This window comes from Pan troglodytes, chromosome 10 (assembly GCF_028858775.2).
Source record: "Pan troglodytes isolate AG18354 chromosome 10, NHGRI_mPanTro3-v2.0_pri, whole genome shotgun sequence".
Taxonomy (NCBI): Eukaryota; Metazoa; Chordata; class Mammalia; order Primates; family Hominidae; genus Pan; species Pan troglodytes.
The window spans coordinates 74,717,798-74,731,157 of record NC_072408.2 but is presented as its reverse complement, the minus strand read 5'-3'; the positions used below and the strand labels follow the sequence as shown (position 1 = coordinate 74,731,157).

Sequence of the window (13,360 nt, the reverse complement as noted above, 5' to 3'; positions counted from 1 at the left end):
AATAAAACAATGGGTCAGAGGAAAGGAACATATTGATCTGGGGGAGAATTTATGGAATAAATATGTTTTTCCATGTGTATTTTTTAAGAATGTATTTAACTTTTTTTTTTAAGAGACAAGGCCTTGTTCCGTGGCCTAGTCTGGAGCGCGTTAGTGCAATCACAGCTCACTGCAGTCTGAAACTCCTGGGCTCAAGCAATCCACCCATCTCAGCCTTCTCAAATCTGGGACTTACAGGTGTGCACCACGATGCCTGGTTAGTTTTTTATTTTTATTTCTATAGAGACAGGGTCTCACTATGTTGTCCAGGCTGGTCTTGAACTCCTGGCCTCAAGCTATTCTCCATCCTCTGACCTTAGCCTCCCAAAATGCGAGATTACAGGCATGAGTCACTGCATGTGGCCAACATTTTTATTTTGAGAAGAAAATATATTTTGAGAGGGTGTTAAGTCATCTCTTTTAAAATGAAGTTTTATAATCATAGGTAGAAATGTTTTTAAATACCTTTTCTTTCTTTTTAATATTTTTATTACCTTTTTATTTTGAAATAATTTCAGACTAAAAAAAGTTGCCAGTACACAGAACTCCCATATACCTTTTACCAAACTTCTCCCAGTGTTAATATTTTACTTTACCACAGTATAATTTTCAAAATCAAGAAACTAACATTGATATTATGCTATTAACTAACCCCAGACCTTATTCAACATTTGCCAATTATCACACTAATGCCTATTTTATAGCCAAGATCCAGATTATGATTAAGGTAATAATGATTAAATTCAGCTTATACGTATTTAGTAAGACTACCACAGAAGCGATATTGTGGGCTTCTTAGTACATATATCATGGGTCCTTTTTGTTGAATACTTCTTATTATTGGTGATGTTAGCCTTCAACACTTGGTTAAGGTAGTGTCTGCCAGACTGCTCCACTGTAAAGGAACTGTTTTTACTTTTGTATTTAATAAGGACTTCGTAGAGAGAGACTTTAGGACTATGTAAATATCCTGTTTCTTATATATTGCCCCACTCATCGCCAACTAGTGATTTTTTTTACTTTAATAATTTATTTGACACTCATTAATTATAATTCTACTGTAAAGAAGAGCTTTCCCTTCTCTCCCATTTGCTAGTTATTTCATTATTGAAGTATATCAGTATGCAGTCATGAATACTTATTTTATTCTAAATGCTATACTCCATTATTACCATAATTTACTTTGTTCTTCAAATTGGCTCACAGTTGACCACTGGGGGCCCCTTCAAGTTGGCTTCTGTGTCCTTTCAACATGTGTCCACCATTTTGTTCTTACTGCTTCTTTTCTTTCTGGCACAAGATGTTCCAGGATAATCTTACACAGTACTTTCCCTGCCCCAGCCATGAGCTCAGTCATTTCTCAAGGATCCTTGGTTTCTTTTATTAAATAATGTCATCTAGAAAGCAAGATCTAGGTGCTCTTTGTGTTCATTGCTACTGGTGTCATTACTTTTAGGCCCTCTCATCAGAAAAAGCTAGATGAAAATCTGTTTATAATAAACATGTGTACATACACATAATCTAAGTCTCTATCTCTGTATCATCTGTCTATTATCTATCTATCATTTATCTACCACCACGAGTTCATACATTTGATTCCTATTTATATCTATCTATCTATCTATCTAATCTATTATCTATTATCTATCATCTATCTATCACCATCAGTTCATACCAATACATTTGATTTCAGTCCAGTATTACAGTGTTAATTCTAGCCTTCCTCCTTTCCTTACTAGTAACTCAATTCTCTAAAAGTAAGAAATTTCCCTCTTGTTATCCAAATATTATTTACTTATTTGCACAATCCTAAAATAAACATTAACTGGGTTTATAATTACTAACCGATGCCTCTTTGGGGCTGGGGAGCTTGCAAACTAGTGTACAATGTTTGTGTACATTCCTGTTGGTCTTTGGTCTTAGAGTATATAATAGGTACATTGTATTAATAATACATGTATATAATAATACATTGGGTTTCAAAGTTGTCTTCAGTTCATTCTTTTCTTCCTCATCCCCTTCAGTGTGGTTTGTAATTGAGTTAGGCTCATTTGTTATTGTTTGCATTGAATTTTGGGTTCTCCCTTCACCCTGCTTGATTTTAGTCATTTATTTATATTTTTGGTATATGAAACATTACCATGGTTTCTAAAAGTCAGAACTTTAGAAAGAGTTATACTCAGAGAAGTGTTCCTTTCCCACCCCCATCATCCCCTGCACCCCGACTCCTTCCTGTTATCCCTGTATATAAGCAATCTTAGTTCCTGGGTTAACCTTTTTGTGGTTTTCTTTCTTTTTCTTTTGCTTTTTCTTTTTTTTGGTCTCTCTTTCATTAAAGTTGACACATAATAGATATTCTTTTGCACTTTGTCTTTTTTCTTTTTCACTTCAGAAAAACCTATTTGGATTGTGTTCTGAAAAACAGTCCAAATAGGTTCACAGGAATCCTTTTCTATTTTATTTTCACTTAGAGCCTGTAGAGGTACACAATTTGTCTAACTACTCTCCTGTGTTCAGATATTTACATTGTTTCCAATATTTTGCAATAACAACAATGTCACAATTAATAACCCTGTGCAAATATATTTTTGCCTTATCAGAGGTGTATCTTCTGGGTAAATTCCTAGAAGTGGAATTGCTGAATTAAAAAATAAGTGTATATGTAGTTTCTTAGGCATTACCAAATTTCCCTCTAAAAAGCTTGTACCACTTGACATTGTCACCAGCAATGTGTGAGGGTATCTCTTTCCCTACAGACGACTGCCATATTTTTAATTTTTTTGCCAATCTGATAGGTGAAAAATAATATTCCTATAAAGTTTTAATTTGTATTTCACTAGTTATGAATGATATTAAACATTTTTTGCTATCTTACAAGGTTTTTTATATATCTTTTTGTGAATTGTCTACTCTTGTTTCTTTATCTAGTTCAATATTTTGAGGCGGGCGGATCACGAGGTCAGGAGATCGAGACCATCCTGGCTAACACGGTGAAACCCCGTCTCTACTAAAAATACAAAAAATTAGCCGGGCGTGGTAGCGGGCGCCTGTAGTCCCAGCTACTCGGGAGGCTGAGGCAGGAGAATGGCGTGAACCCGGGAGGCGGAGCTTGCAGTGAGCCGAGATCGCGCCACTGCACTCCAGCCTGGGCGACAGAGCGAGACTCCGTCTCAAAAAAAAAAAAAAAAAAAAAAAAAAAAAAAAAAATCCCTTCTCTTTCAATTTTAGGAGTTTTTAATATATTAGCAGAATATATACTTTATTATAGAAAGATTAATGTTGCAAGCATTTTTTTAAAGTTTGTTTGTCGTTTGACTTTGTTTATGGTGTTTTTGCCATGCACTAAAATTTTTATTTTTATGTGGCCACTCGTCAATCTTTTTTTTTTAATTGCCTCTGGATTTTGAGTCATGGTTAGAAAATCTTTCCCTATACCAACGTTAAATAGAAATTCACCCATGTTTTCTTCTGCTATTTAAAAAAAATTTTTTTTTGTTTTACATTTATATTATATCTCTTTTTCATTGGGTCTTTATGCTTGTATATGGTGTGAGATATGGATCTAAACTTATTTCATTCCCAATAGCTATCCAGTTGTCCCAGAACCATCTATTAAAATTTGCTTGCCCCAGCAATTTTGTGATGTCACTTATCATATACTAAATTTCCATATGTACTTGAGTCGATTTCTGGGCTTTCTAATTTATTCTGTCAGTTCGTTTGCCTAGTCATGCACCTGCATCCCACACTCTTAATTATGAAGACTTTATAGTATGTTTTAATGTGTGATAGGGCTAGTTCTTCCTCCTAGTTTTTCTTTTTAAGTGTTTTCTTGGCTCTTCTTCAGTGTTTTATGTCTTTCAGAAATGCTTTCCTCATACAGTTTTTGCACATTTCCTTTTAAGTTTATTTAAGTGTTTCATGTTCTTTGTTGTTATTATAAATGAGGGTTTTTCTGTTATTACATCTCCTAAATAATCATTGTTTATGTATATAAAATAGTAAGTTATCTATGTAATGTTTTTATCCTGCTATTTTATATTATAATAACTTATCTTATTGTTTTAGTTAATGCCTTTTCTTAACTTGAACCAGAAATACATGTTTATTGTGTTAAGCCTCTGAGATTTGATTTATTTCTTATAGTAGTTAGCTGAGTCTGACAAATAAAAGATAGAAATAACTTTATTACCATCATAAAGTAAAGATATTAAGAGCAGAAATATTGACAAGTTTGCCTAAGGTCATAGAATGAGCAATGGACAACACTGGTTTTTAAATCAATATCCTATGTTATTAACCACTGCATATTACCCTCTCCTCAAGGTGTGAGTTCCTGAGCTTTTCTGCTAGCTTCCATTTGAAAGAGAGAAACCAAGTTCATTCTCCATCCTTCTTTGTCTACTTGCAGTTCTGTTATTCATTGTAGGGAAATGAGTGGGAGCAGAAGGCAGACTGCTAGATGAATAATAGCATGGAGGGGACCCACAGCTACATAGATTTAAGAGGGTGTGAACTCATTGTACTTTATAGACATAGAAAACTATACAAGATTTTGTAGTTATAAAAATAACAAAATCTCAGCTCTGATTCACCATTCAATTTGTTCTCACTATACAACAAGTATGATCTTTTAAGAATGAAACTAGTTAGATGGCATTCTCTTTGTTTAAATCTTTCAATGGATTCACATTTGTATCAGAATAAAGACAAAACTCATTCACATGGCCTCTGCTTTACTATCCAGGCTCAGCTCCATGCCTTGTACTAATTGCTATCATATGGTATTTTGATCACTTACTTACTGCCCTGTCTTGTAAACTCTTCAGGACAGAGACTTTTTAAATTTTGGATTCCAGATTCTGTTACCATGCCTAACACATAGTAGGCACTAAATATATGTTCGTTGAGTGAGTGAAGGAGTTAATGAATAAATATTGTTTTCCTACCTTTTTTGATTTCATGGAATATGCTTATCTGTTCTTTAGAATATTTTCTTCTTCCCTGCATGAGGAATGAGCTTTCTGTATCCTTAAGATTGCCACCATCATCAGCTGTGAGCTGTCATGAACTTTTCAAACTCTGAAGAGAAATGTCAAATGAGTGATCTGAGATTCTTGTTTTAAAGAAAATAATCAGCTGATATATTTCTTCCTACCACTTATATTTTCTACTCTTTATGGAAATCATTTTGCATTTGTTGGGATAAATAATCCTCAGTCTTTTGTAAAAGGCAAACTGAAAGTTTTATTTGAATATCTCACCCTGCCATTTCTTTTCTTTTCTTTTTTTTTTTGGAGACCGAGTCTCACTCTGTCACCCAGGCTGGAGTGCAGTGGCGCAATCTTGGCTCACTGCAACCTCTGCCTCCCAGGTTCAAGTGATTCTCCTGACTCAGCCTTCCGAATAGCTGGGAATACAGGCACGTGACACCATGCCTGGCTAATTTTTTGAATTTTTAGGAGAGACAGGGTTTCACCATGTTATTCAGGATGGTCTCGATCTCCTGACCTCGTAATCTGCCTGCCTCGGCCTCCCGAAGTTCTAAGATTACAGGCGTGAGCCACAGTGCGCGGCCCTTTTTTTTTTTTTTTTTTTTTTTTGAAATGGAGTCTCACTCTGTCACCAGGCTGGAGTGCAGTGGCACAATCTCAGCTCACTGCAGCCTCCGCTTCCTGGGTTCAAGCGATTCTCCTGCCTCAGCCTCCTGAGTAGCTGGGACTATAGGCACGCGCCACCATGCCCAGCTAGTTTTTGTATTTTTTTAGAGACAGGGTTTCACCATGTTGGCCAGGATGGTCTCGATCTCTTGACCTCATGATCTCCCACCTTGGCCTCCCAAAGTGCTGGGATTACAGACGTGAGCCACCACTCTCAGCCCACCCTGCCATTTCTAAAAGGCACTTTCTCTCAAAAGCCTGGTCCAACCCTGGCAATAAAGATTTTCTAAGTATCAATATGTAGTCTCTAAACTAGTTTTCTTGACATTTGATAGTAATAAAAGTAATTGTTTCTTGAGCTTCATCTGTGTATTAAGACACTCTTGTAAGCATATTATATACAATTTATGAAACATATTAGTTTCACCACTTTCTGGATGAGGAAACTGAGGCATAAAGAGGTTAGGTAACTTGCCTAAGTTTCTTTAAACACAGCCAATAATAAAATGAACTGAGATTGGAATTCAGGGAAGCCAATTCCAGGGTCCATACTTTAAATCTGCAGTGGATCACTTTCATCACTTATGATGCTTCATCTTACTGCACCTCCTAGAACATGTAATGTTGTTTGTGTGCTTCATGTACATCTATTTCATCATCCAGATAAGATCCCTAGATGTTCTTTTTGGAGGAGTGTCTTATTTCTTCAGCCTTACAATGTTTAGAATAGCGGCAGACATATTGTGTGTCCATTTCATACACAATTGCTAAATTGCTTTGAAAGCTGTATTTAAATTCTCCCCCTAGTTTTAGGTAATTGTATATAGGGGTTTTACCAAGTTAGGATAAAGCAGCATATTTAAAAAATCTCCGTATTTGTTTACTCAAGAAATAAGTGTAGGATTGTGATTATAATAGATGTAATAGGAACTCAGGAGGGGTAGGAGATCCCCACAACATCATCCGCCTACTGTCCTTCCTTTCTGTACCTCCATGTGGATATAACGATGCGTTGATGGATATGAATGAAACTGGGAATTCTGTGACTTATTGATTTGAACCAACACTGGTTAATAAAGCATTCATTTAACTCATCCTCTGTTATAGCTCCCTCTACTGAGGGCCATGGCTCTTCTCTGAAGGAGGGGCAGGAAGCTTGTTGTCACTGTATGAAGGTGCAACTGAGTTCTTTAGCCAAAGGACAACCCCAATTCAACCTGTGTACAACAACTCTCTTGTGATGATGACTGCCTTCCTCTACTGACATGCCTCCCAATGCTTGGAAGGTTAAATTATTCCCCATGCCACAATGAGTGGGGTTTTTTGGGGGAACATGATGGTACTAACCATCAACCTTAAGAAAATAATAACTTGTTATTACTGAGACCCTCTGCCCTTTATGCAAATAAACTACAGCAGGCTACCATTTAGACATGCTTGTACATGTCTAAATTTACTAAACATATGTTTAAGAAATATATGTGGAAAGTTACAATTCTGTTATTTTCCCAAACCTATGTTCAACTCAGAAAGAGTTTGCAAAAAGAAAAATAAAAGGAAAGTCAAAAGAAAAGTAACTGAATATATTAAATTTCTTGATCAAGCCTCCATACTATAAGACTATGTCTTCTTAGAACTTTGTTACATTATCTTTTTTATTAATAAGTGCCTTTTGTTCTAATCATTTTAGGTCATAAAAATAATATATGTTCATGGTAGAACTATTGGAAAATCAGAAATATATTTTTAAGTGTTTAATAATTCATGATCTCTTCACTGGAAGATATTCACTGTTAGTATTTTGGTATATTTCTTTTATCTAGATAGATTGATGATAAATAGATTGAAAGATAGAGATGGAACTGTTTTTGATATGCACATATACATATAGTTTATTTCCACTGCCTGAGCTTTATCTCATGAACATTTTTCAGATCACTTAAGATTCCTCAATGACCTTTTATAAATGGTTTAGGATGTATATTTTATAACTATATAGTGTTCTATTTAATGATCTGACAGAGTTAGATATTTTGATGCTTTCACTGAGATGAATGCCAGATTGCTCTTCTAAATCCTGTCCGAGTGAAAGAAGAAAGTACATCATGAACTGCATAAAAAACAGAGGGTGATTTTCTAAAGAAACAGAGGAACTTTCATCTGCCCAATGAAATTCAGAAATTAAAAAATAAAGAAAAAGAAATTCTTTTCTGTAAAAAGCCCCAGAACCTTGATGCTTATCAGAGATTTATCAAAGTGATTCGAGCCTAATGGGGACCTGTTTGTGTCTGAAATCCCTCAGCACTGCACAAGGACAGGAAAGTGACAAGAGGACATATTTCTCAGATTTTCGGCTACTTCATTTTCTTAAGTCAAGCTGCAAATATCACAAATATAATTTTGCATGCAGTATTTTGGCTGTTCATGGTGGTTATCAACTGGTGGGAGGACCAAAGAGAAAGAAAATGGGATACGAAATCAAGGGATGTTTTCTGAACCTTAAAGTTGGCACAGTGATATTATCTCTACTTTTGCAAACAATTTACCTTTCTTTGTTACTGTGCAAAGTCAACACTTGCTTTGAGATATATTTACTCAAAGAAAAACAGTGTCTAATTTGGTAACCAAAATACCATAAACTGAAAGGAATTAGATTAGTCCTAAAAGGAACTAGACTGGGCTATGCAGCAAGAGAAATAAAGATTTTACTTCAGTATTCTGTACAATGGAGCATAAAAGGCTTTCATAGCATGTAAACGTACATTAAAATAGTATACCTATCAAATTGAAAAGGATTAAAATGTTGCACGTGGGCAAGGATGTAGAGAATTGGAAGCTGTCACTGTTAGAAAAGGACAGAGCAGTTATATAATACCTTCCAAAACTAACAGTATATGTGTCCTCCAATGGCTCCTAGGTAAACTTTGACCTATGTGGAGGAAACGTGTGAGAGGGCTATGTTGCAACATTATTCGAGATAGAAAGATCTTTTAAACAACCCAAGATTCCACTAACAAGAAAATAGATTGATAAATTTTGGAATAATGATTCAGTGGAATACTATGTAGCAGTGAAAATAATGTGTATCAACATGGATAAACCTCAACAATTTAATGGTGAATTACCAAAGCAAGATATTAAAAGAAATGCAAAGTATGATACCATTCATATAACATCTAGGGACACAAAACAATACTCAATATTATTTGTAGGTGTCTATGGAGCATAAATACAGAAACATCACGGGAAGATAAACATCAAATTCAAAATGTGTTTACTCCTGGATACAGAGACAGAGAGAAAGAGAAAGAGAGAGAGAGGAAGAGAATTGGCTTGAAAGGTAGTACATAATTAGCGTCAACTTTAACCTTTCTTTCCTTGTGAAAAATCTGAAATAACTATGAGAAAATAACTAAGAGCAATAACATGTAACAAAGCTGGATGACAAGCATATGGACACTTATTATTTCATTCTAGATAATTTTCTCTATCCTTGAGCTATTTCATTTAAAACAAACTTTTCAAGGTCACAGAGCTAAGAGATGGCAGAATTTGTTTGGTTTTGTATTAGGAAGTCTTGTTTTTTGAACCTGTTTAAGAGACTTCCAGCTATTTAAAAGAGAGGAGTCATGTGAGGGCATACTTGCAGTACGAAGTACTGACTGAGACCTCCCTGGTGCGGAGAAGCCAAAGAGCCTTGGCAAAAGTTCTGGGTTTAACATGGCCCATCTTGCTGGCTTTCCTTTGAAGATGCTTTGCCCATTGGATCAGCAGTCTTAGCTACTAAAACTTTCCCACAAGTGATGTTATTATCCTCATTCATTAAGGTGGCAAGGAACAAGATTTTCTCTAGCACTCACATGTGCATCGGGGGTCTGTCTGGATCTAGCCACATTCATTAAGGTGGCAAGGAACAAGATTTTCTCTAGCACTCACATGTGCATCGGGGGTCTGTCTGGATCTAGCCACAGTCGAGCATCCCCTGGTCTCCTGAGTGTGCCCTGTGAACTGTTCCCCCTCATCTCTACCTTCTTAGGTTCTGCCCATTTTCTAGAGCCAACTACACCTCTCAACCCCACGGGGGCTTTCCCAGATGCTCCAACCCTATGCAGTCGTTTCCTTTTCAGAACCATTATAGCAGCTCATCTGCCACTTAGCATGTGCCGTCTTTTATTTCAGATCTTCTTAAAACCTAATAATCAATACACTTTAAAGCTAGGAGCAGTTTTACAGAACACATAATCCAATTTCCTCTTTTTGCTAATGAGAAAATGGAAACCTAGAGATACTTGGTAAATAATAGAACCAAGTCTAGACTCCATCCCTCCTTTGCCATTATCTGGTATCATTTTACTGTGATATGTGTGTGTCCTGAGAGGATGTCAGGTTCTTTCTGGACAGCAACTTGTTTGAAACTACAGCATGTGCATATTGGATCTTTAATAGCCATATGCACATGGTGACATGGTGCTTCACCAAACCACATAGGGCAGGTGGAAGATAAATAATTTCTTGTGTAGAACAGAGTTTAAAGATAAAAAAAAATTATTTATGTAGCAGTGGCTCATGCCTGTAATCCCAGCACTTTGAGAGGCCGAGGCGGGCGGATCACAAGGTCAGGAGTTTGAGACCAGCTTGGCCAACATAGGGAAACCCCATCTCCACTAAAAATACAAAAAACTAGCTGGGCATGGTGACAGGCACCTGTAATCCCAGCCATTGGGAGGCTGAGGCAGGAGAATCACTTGAAGTCAGGAGGCGGAGGTTGCAGTGAGCTGAGATCGCGCCACTGCACTCCAGCCCGGTCGACAGTGCAAGACTCCATCTCAAAAAAAAAAAAGTATTAATGTATTTCAAACCCTTAGGTGTATAAAGTTTCCTTTAAAAAAGGATTAGAAAGCTTCTATTGGTCATATAAGATGTTCAGATGTTTCTATTTTTGTTACTACAAGCAAAACAAAGTTAATCGCTCTTAACTTTGTTCCCTTAATTCACTGCCAAAGGTGAGCTCAGAGAGGATTTATATGGACCAGTTCTGACCATTGTAGGTTAAAGACATTTCTTTGAATTTCAGCTGAGAAACATTCTCCCATGCAGCCCTTTTACCAGTTAAGTTGAAAAGCTTAACTTTGTAGATATTGTTTTTAGTTTCATTTCAGAAAAAAAGAACATTAAGATGTCAATTTAATCAGCAAAATTATTTACATGATTTAACTTAATTTGGCAATATGGCTGGGAAAATACAGAAGAAAACAAAAGCAAATGTAAGAATACATACTTGGAACTGAAGCAGTAGTGTTAGCAGTAATTATGCAATTAGTAGTTTTAATTACAATTAAAAAATCACCCTAAATTATCCAAGACCTATGATATGTGACATGGCACTCATCACCTTGAACAACTTCTCTGAATTCATTTTAAAACTGAGTACGGCGCCCATGGCATTTTCTTCCCAACTCATCCACCTGTGACCATGTTAAGAAGAAATTCCCTAGAATAGTTCAATCAAAGCTTACTGTGAACACTCTCACAACTTAATCGATGTTCTACATGTTCATTTCAAGGTTATTCTGAGATCTCAGGAAGGGTTTGTGAGCTTCCTGAAATAGAAGAAGTCTCAGAGGAATTCATCCCCCTGAGCTCAGTGGAGACATTCCAGCCATGCGGGTCTCCTTCCTCCTCTCCACCCCAGCCTTCCTCCTTCTTCTTCCTCCCTCACAGCAGAGATATGACAAACACCACCCACTTACAGTTGGTTCTCCTAATTCCACCCACAGGAGCTAAAAACCTAAAGAAAACACATTTATGTGTTTAAAAATGTAATTTACAAACAGCATTTTCATGAAAAATGTTCTCACCCTCGTTGTGCTAGTTCGTTGTATCTTTTTCTTCCAGGCTTATTCCTTCCCAAATGACTACAGTTTTTGCTGGCATTTCTCTGAAAGTATACTTGAGATCTCTTTAAGAGTCAGAAAAGCTACCTGAAATTGCAGGCAGCTTCCTGTTGGGCTCACATTTTGCAGAATCCACGCTTGGTGTGCAGAAGGTGGGCAAGGTGTTTGAAAAAACAGGAAGCACCTGTGAATGTGTGAATTTATTTCTGGAAGCAGAAGGCTCCCTCTGAGATGGCTCTAGATGCTTCCTGCTGTTCCACCTATGAGCATTTTGCAAGGCCTTTCAGTACTTTGGGGCTATGAACAGGCTTCCGAATGGCAGGATTATTTGGAAAATCTGGGACACGGTGGAAATTCTGTTTTTTTCATGCAACTTTTCTGTTTTTTTCATGCAACTTTTTTCATGCAACTTTCTTTTTGGGGGATATTGGTTGATATGCGTGGAAATGAAGGTAGACTTTTAATTGCAATGGGGAAGTTAAAACCAAATGAGAATTAGAGATGTATGTAGCTTTATAAGTGATTTTGCTTTCATAAGATCATGTTTGTACTCACTGATTCCTTTACTCAGTAAACAGTATTGAGTGCAAGGCACTGAGATACTCCCTAGGAATCCACCGGGGACAAAACAGTGGTTGTGTGAAGTTTCAGTCCCCTGTTTCAGTCCCAAAATCACCTACAAGAAAGTGTTGTATTTCAAATTTGCATTTTTATATTTGCATGTGTCTGTATGATTTAGTGATGTGTTTAATTGAAATGCTACTGAAATAAGTCTCCTCCTCTGTATGAGGTACTCTAAACTACTGTTGGTGGCTGGCTATTCCAGCTTGGGCTGCCCCTGCCTGCCTTTTCAGGTCATGCATTTGGTGACATTAGTGGCTAATTAGGTTAATCCTGTTCCTTGACTGGAGAGACCACAGCTAATTGCTATCCTGTAAATACACTCTTGGCTGTAGATAAACTGGACTGCAACATGTGTCTGGATTATTGAAGACCTATTACCAGTCTTTGAGGTAAAAGTGTCAACAGCTTCTGTTCTACAGTTTTCAGTAGCTTTATTTTCGTATCTGAGCAAAATCTGGCACAGAGTAAAGAATACAGCTCCCTCCCTCTTTTATATGTGTGTGGCCTCAACAAGTCACGTTGCAGCCAGTTTGAAAATCTCCAAGTAAACAGTGTTGACTTGTTGGTAGACCATGCTGGAGAAAATGCAGAGGGGCTGGGGAGAAAGAAACCTGGGTCTAAAGTTTAGCTCTGCCACTTACTAGCTATGTGAACTTGGGCAAGTCATTTAGCATTTCTCCAAGACCACCTTTTTTTCATGTGAATGGAAATAATTCTCATACTTACCCAAGCAAGTATCATGAGGACAAATTATATAAAGTTTATAGAACATTATATAATATACATCCCCAGGTTCTAGAGATGGATTAGGGTTTGAGCCAAGAGGCATGGGTTTGATCTTGGAAAGGTCACCCTGGCCCTCTGTGCCCAAGACACCTCTAGCATAAAGATTGAACATGTCCTGTATTGGGCTCCTACGGATTTACTGAGCACCCATATATGGTAGTCACTGAGCCAGAGACTATTGACACAGATAGAAATGTCGGGTTCCTGTCCTCAACACAAATGAGGTTCCTCTATTTTATATCCGTTATTGGAAAAGGAGAGGGAAGATTTTCTAAGGTTAGAATGAAATTCTAAAGTAATTAACTGACTGCCAATCATTGTTAAAGGGCACTTTCCATATTGTGTTATCAAGAGCAC

At 36.9% G+C, this 13,360-nt stretch overlaps 1 protein-coding gene and 1 long non-coding RNA gene across 7 annotated transcripts in view; one reads left to right on the top strand and one right to left on the bottom strand.

The window, feature by feature from the left end:
- Positions 1 to 11,768, bottom strand: part of LOC107966622 (uncharacterized) — a 216,643-nt gene extending 204,875 nt beyond the window's left edge. For 4 of the 6 annotated variants that reach the window (XR_010148074.1, XR_010148075.1, XR_010148073.1 and 1 more), the window contains exon 1: positions 11,558 to 11,690. This is a non-coding gene — a long non-coding RNA (uncharacterized LOC107966622). Of the gene's footprint in view, positions 1 to 4,988; positions 5,122 to 11,557 lie in introns of all 6 variants that reach the window. The other 2 variants (XR_010148072.1, XR_008538503.2) reach the window with 1 other exon arrangement.
- A 608-nt stretch (positions 11,769 to 12,376) lies between these two features.
- LOC749254 (solute carrier organic anion transporter family member 1B3) overlaps positions 12,377 to 13,360 on the top strand; it is a 107,527-nt gene continuing 106,543 nt past the window's right edge. The window contains exon 1 of the mRNA XM_063785885.1: positions 12,377 to 12,606. The gene's annotated coding sequence lies outside the window, so the exon portion shown is untranslated. The remainder of the gene's footprint in view (positions 12,607 to 13,360) is intronic.